This window comes from Camarhynchus parvulus, chromosome 2 (assembly GCF_901933205.1).
Source record: "Camarhynchus parvulus chromosome 2, STF_HiC, whole genome shotgun sequence".
Lineage (NCBI taxonomy): Eukaryota > Metazoa > Chordata > Aves > Passeriformes > Thraupidae > Camarhynchus > Camarhynchus parvulus.
The window spans coordinates 107,950,699-107,957,009 of record NC_044572.1 but is presented as its reverse complement, the minus strand read 5'-3'; positions in this window follow the sequence as shown (position 1 = coordinate 107,957,009).

Below are 6,311 nucleotides of genomic sequence, written 5' to 3'. Positions count from 1 at the left end.
TTTTAAATTTTAATGCTGTGCTTTTGTGCCACTATAGTGCTGTAATGCAAATAGTAGTTGTCCTTGCAGCATGAGCTGAGTGGGGGGGTCTCGCTGGAGTTTATACTTGACAAATTCAGGATATTAAGAGCACAAAGCATTACTCTGTCATCTTGCTGATAATTTGTAAAAAATACACAGTGCCTGCTTTGCAAACCTCATAAAAACCATTTGAAAACAAGCAGCAGCAGATAACCCAATGTTAATATGTTTGGCACGTAAAGCTGCAGAATATCAGTATAGTGGGGGTTATGATATTATGGTCAGGAGACAAGTGGAATGTAAGTTTGGTTTTCCAGCTTCAAGGAGAGGGAAATTCACAGAATGGCTGAGATTAGAAGGGACCTCTGGGGGTCCTCTGGTCCAACCTCTTTGCTCAAGCATGGCTGCTTAACAGCTGTTGTTCTGGACCATGTGGATTTTGAGTATCTCCAAGGATAGAGACTACAGCCTCTGTGGGAATCTTGTTCCAGTGCTCAGTCACCTTCAAAGTAAAAATGTTCTTCCTAGTCTTCAGATAGTGCTGCCTGTGTTCTGGGCACCACTGAAAAGAGTCTGGCTCTGCCACCTATGCACCTTCACTTCAGGTACAGGTATAAATTAATAAGATTACCCCTAAACCTTCTCCAGGCTGAACAGTTCACATTCCTCAGCCTTTTCTCATCAGAGAGGGGCTCTAGTCCCTTCATCATTTTTTGTGCCTTCTTTGGACTGTCTGCAGCATGCCCATGTCTCTTGTACTGAGGAGCCCAGAGCTAGACACAGCAGTCCAGGTGTGGCCTCACCAGTGCTGATTAGAAGGGAAGGACCACTTCCTTTGACCGGATGGCAACACTCCACATGCAGCCCAAAATGTCATCGGCCTCCTTTGTGGGGAAAGCACATTGACTCATGGAATCCCCCAGGAGCTCCAGGTCCTATTTTGCCAAGCTGTGCTTTCCAAGCAGCCAAGGCGCTGCTTATGCCATTCCAGCAGGTATCAGGGTGGTAAAATGCCCCGTGAGGACCAGAGCCTGTAGATGGGAGGCTGCTTCTGGTTGCCCATGGAAAACCTCATGCACTTGTCCTTCCTGGTCAGGAGATGCATAGCAGACACTCACTACCGTGTCACCCACATTGTCCACTCCTTAATCCTCTCTGATAAGTTCTCAGTGAGCAAAGAGCAAAATTGTCTAGAGAGCAGGTCAGACTGACATCTGGGTCTATCTGTCCCTCAAAGCAGAGAGTTACCTGCTGCTGTCACCCACTTGCTGTTTCCTCCTGGTGCCTCAGCATGGCTCAAGGTCAGAGGACACAGATGCTTCTCTTGAGAGGACACCTTGCTCCTCCTTAGCTTTGAGGGAAGTGAATCTGCTTTAATAGTCACTCCTTGTCAATATTTATGCCACTGGTGTTTTTCAGTTCATAGAGGGTGCCCCTCTTTCCAGCCCTGTGTTTTTTGGTGCTGTGGGACTGTAAGAGGAGGAGGAGGAAGAATGAGATCACACAGGCAGCATGGAGAGGGTCTGTGACACTCCATGCTGCCTCATCGACCAGCCAGCATCAGAGGGCTGGGCTCAGCATTTGTGTCCTGGCCATATCCATGAGATGGAGGGTGGTTACATCCACTATGCTGGGGTGACTGAGCTGTGGAGAAAATGGTGGGAGGGGAAAGAAAAAGAGACCTGGAACTGAGTCACCTCAACCTCAGTCAACCTCAAGCTGGACTTTTACTTAAGCATAACAATGAGAATGGGATTCAAAGTTTCTCACTGATCTTGCATTTTTCCTGGTTCTATGTATTTTCCTAGGGGGAGAGTAAAGGGGCAAAGCATTCTTTTATCAGGAGACTGTTACACAACACGCTGTTCTTGCTCTTTTAATCCCATTCAGAGCCTTCTGAATGAAAATAAGACAAGTGTTTTAGGTTAAAAGGACCATCTTAGAACAAAAACGTACTTGAGATGAGAAAGACACCAAGCTTGTCTAACAGAAAATAGACTACCATGAAATTTATCATTGTTTGCTATGGTTTTTGTTTTGGCCTTACAACTTTCGTGATTTATCTTTTTTTTAGGGTACAGTGTGTGTTTTCACACGGATTATTGTTGATTTCCACTGAAATAATTATTGATTATTACCCTTCACTGTATATTCAAGGGGAACAATGGGAATATTCATTCAAATGTCTATAATATCTTCAGATAAATCTGTAACATTAAACAAAAAGGGCTTATGTATAAAAATCAGATTTTCTGGATTTAAAGTTGCTCAGGTGATATTGAGTTGCCCAGGTGATATTGATGATCACCAAAGTTAAACAAGGAGAGGTACAGAAGCAGTACATTGTTTTGAACAGTTTTCAAACACCTAGAGTCTTATTTTGGCAGAGGCATGCTGAAAACGCTGTGTGCAATTCTTTCCATCAGCAAATACCTTGAAGAAATCTGCAACTCCAAAGTACTAGCTTCAAATGTTATAGAGACATGACATTATTTATTTTCAAGCAACTCCCCAAGCAATTTGTTCTGTTCTCTGATCCCAGCCTCCTCATACTATTTTGGGACTTTTCCTCTTTAGCTCTAGCCTCCAGATCCCTTTATTATCCTAGTTTTCTCTTCCCCTTTGTTTTTATTCTCAGCCTTGGCCTCAGGACATGTCTCTGTGTGAATGCTGGTATAATTTCTTACCTCTCAAAGGATATGTTTTGTCTTTTTTTTTTTTTCATATGTTGAACACCTCTTTTGCAATTTGCCCTCCCTTCTTGCAGTCCAGCTTCTGTGTAATCTGAATCTGAGAGAGCTGCTTGCACACCAGTACAGGGTCTGTGAGGAAAAGGCAAATAACTTATATAACTTACATTTTAAAAATGTAGACATCTACAAATGAGGTAATCATCACACAGTGAATTTGTAGTTAGCAGAGATTTAGATAATGGAGTTTTGGTTCATGATTCATTCAGTCTGAAGATAAAGGTTTCTATTTGGTCAAATGAATCCCACCTCTGTATCTAATTTCAGCTAGAAAATGATGGTTACAGTGGCAATTGAAAGGAAAGCCTTAGTCAACTTTGAAGTTCCTTAGACAAAGCATGTTTCAGAAAGGTCATTCTTTGCATATGAGCCAACAGACACTCAAAGGCTGTCTGCAAATTGCAAATCAGACTCCTAATTTGATCAAGTGGGACAGGCATAATACCAATACACATGTAACTGAAAATACACGTATAACTAAGGAGAATAACCCCATGGAAATAGTCAGACTTCTATTGAAAAAACTAGAGACACTGAAGCTTTTGAACAGGAAGGTTGTGTGTGTGCACGTGATTGTTTTTTCCCACTTTCTAAGAAAGCGTTAGATTTTTGAGCTAAAGTTAAATATGCTCTTGAGAAAAAAGTCAGCCTCCACCTAACGCCAAATAACTTAGATTTGCAATGCAAATTATCTTTATCACTTGAAATTATTAGACTGAAAGTAGTCTTGGGCAAACACGGACGCATTACGCAACTCTTTAAATACAAGTAACTTTGCTGGATCAACCTATAATTAAGCCATTCCATAACTACAACCAAACCATGACAAACTTATCACATAAATACTAAAAATGAAATAAGCTCATAAAGTCCCAACTCTTTCCTCCCACTCTAAGGAGGCTGTAATTTGACCAGATCAAAGAGTATATGATGAGGTTTTACGATCCCTCTGTGCTCTAGAACACAAAAGCGATTGGCACATTTTCCTTGCCTTCCTAACACATAGTTTTGAGATCACTTTATATCTTGGGTTTTGTTTTGTACATAGTTCAATCAGTCACTACATCAGTAACAAAACTAAAAGGAAGAAGTTATGTATATAACACTAACATAAAGAAGAATACAGGAAGCCTTTAGGTAGTAATCAAAGGATACATGATTTTCTCATGCTACTGATAAATTCTGTAGTAACATAAAAAAAACCTTTTCTGGTGACCAGTGTTACTTAAGCTAACAGGTTTTAGTTGTTTTCTCTGAAATTAACCAGATATCTAGAACTCCAGACTTACAGCGTTAGTAAGAGCCAGCAAAAATTTACACAACAGATTATCTTTTATTAACAGAAAATTATTTTTAGTAATTATGAAGGAAATAACAACATAAAAAGGAAAATTTAAAGATCATATCATTATGTGGGGTAGCACTACAAAAGCAATCATAACCTTTGCAGTGTTAGCTTAATTAGTTTTTATCTAACAGAAATTGTATGGGGGAAATTTTTTTTATAAAATATTAACCCTATTTTGTTCCAGCTTTAGGACAAAATTTTTTTTTTTCCTTACCAGTGATGTTTTATATAATTTGTTTCCTAAGATAGCTGTCTCCTTTGTTTGTGTAATGGTGACAGTTTAGCATGGGTCACACTGGTCTGTGACATGAATATCAGGAAAAAAATGGAAAAAAGCATGGTTTATTCTTACCAGAGAAATGGTGTCAGGAAGATGCTAGAAATAGCTATGCTTGCTTTATTCACTGTAAGACTCCCTTATCTTTGGGTGAAATCAGGTGTAAACACTGAGAAGATGAAACTTTATTTCCCCCATCATTATTATTAAAAAGCATATTATTTTTCCAAAACCTGCTCTGCTTTCTGTTAGTCTGATACATGAGTATTGAGATAGGGTGTCAATGCAAACACCCAAGATATAATACTCAATGTGAAGATCTCTAAGCCATCACTTTTGGAGGAGAATGCATTTCTTTCTAAGTACGCCACAGAGTGTTTAAAAAACCCACATCATCTGCTCTCAGCACTTTTGCAGTATTCACCCCTTCAATTAGGAACATGTGAAAGGACAGGTCCACTGAAATGCATACTAAAGGATGATTTGTTGGCAGGAATGAGGGTTCCTGGCATCAGTGTCTGCCTCAATTTGTTCATCCTTCCCTGTAGTGAGGGTGCACATCTCTGCACCTTCCCAGCCAGTGCCCCAGCTAAGCAGCCACAGGCAGGCATCGAAGGAGGTGCCAAGCCTGGGAGAACAGGCCAGCTCTGCTTTGTATAATGTTTCTGAAAATGGGTTTGCAGGGAAGAGCAGAGTGCAGCTAGTGCAGCCAGCAATGCTGCCAAGAATGCAGCACTATATATTTTCTCAAACTCTATACAGTTTTGGAAAAGCTGGAACTCCTAATATCATTTGAGCCTAGTGTCACCTATGACAGTTTGCTGCTTATAAAGATGAAGTTTGGAACTAATTTTCTAGACCATTAAATGCTTTCTATATTTTTCCGGGAACATATACAGGCACATAATAATATATACAAAAAAACCAAAAAAAACCCAAAAACCAAGGAAAATATGCAGATGGGGTGAAGTGTGTCTTTGATGTCATTTTAAAAGGGAGGATGAACCTTGAAAGCTGTTGGGCAGTTAAGCACTTGCAAAGCAATTACTTCTGCTTGAAAGATTAAGAAATGGTTTAATTGGTCAAAAAAAAAAAAGTAGGGCAGGTGTTGTAATAAAATAAACTTCTGATTTGTTGTTATTGCAGCTGAAACACAAGGTTTGATTTAAGCAGGAGATAACCTATGCAACCAGCTGATCCTGGAAGCTGCAGTTATGTTTTCAACCATGGACTTGTAACCAGGTGTGGGATATTGGCCATCAGTTTGACATAAATTTATGTACATAAAAATCTGTGAGTACAGAGTCTCACAGACCCGACTGATGGAAAAATCCCTCTCCTGACATCTGTGCATGAAGATAGTCATGCTGTGCTGTTAGTGTTAACAAGGACCACAGCTATGACTGAAAGTTGTTTCCATCAAGAATGGGAACAAGGTAGAAACAGGAACTGCAAAAGACAGGAAACAGAACATTATTCAGCTATTGGTATAATAGAGTATAAATGCACTATGATGTATGTGAATTCAGATAAAAAATGCAAATAATTAATTGACATTTTTGACATTAGGATAACAGACCCATGCTTATCACATCCATCACAGGATATGCAGAGCACACATTTCCTCTCTATGGCTCGTTGCAACAAAATATAGGCAAAAAATGCAACATTTATGACCTAATAAGCATCTACATACAATGTGTCAGCATGAAAACAGACCTAAATTCGAAACCTTGCTCGACCCTTTTACTGAAAGTAAACTGAACATTTTTGCACAAGTTAATAATTGCAAGACAGGACTGAAATGGGGTAAAAATAAAATTTGTAAATGATTTGTCCTTTGCATAGATCTGCTTGGTTAAAAGGGAGCAATCACTTCCTTTTAAAATATTGTTTAAATTCTAACAGCTAGATC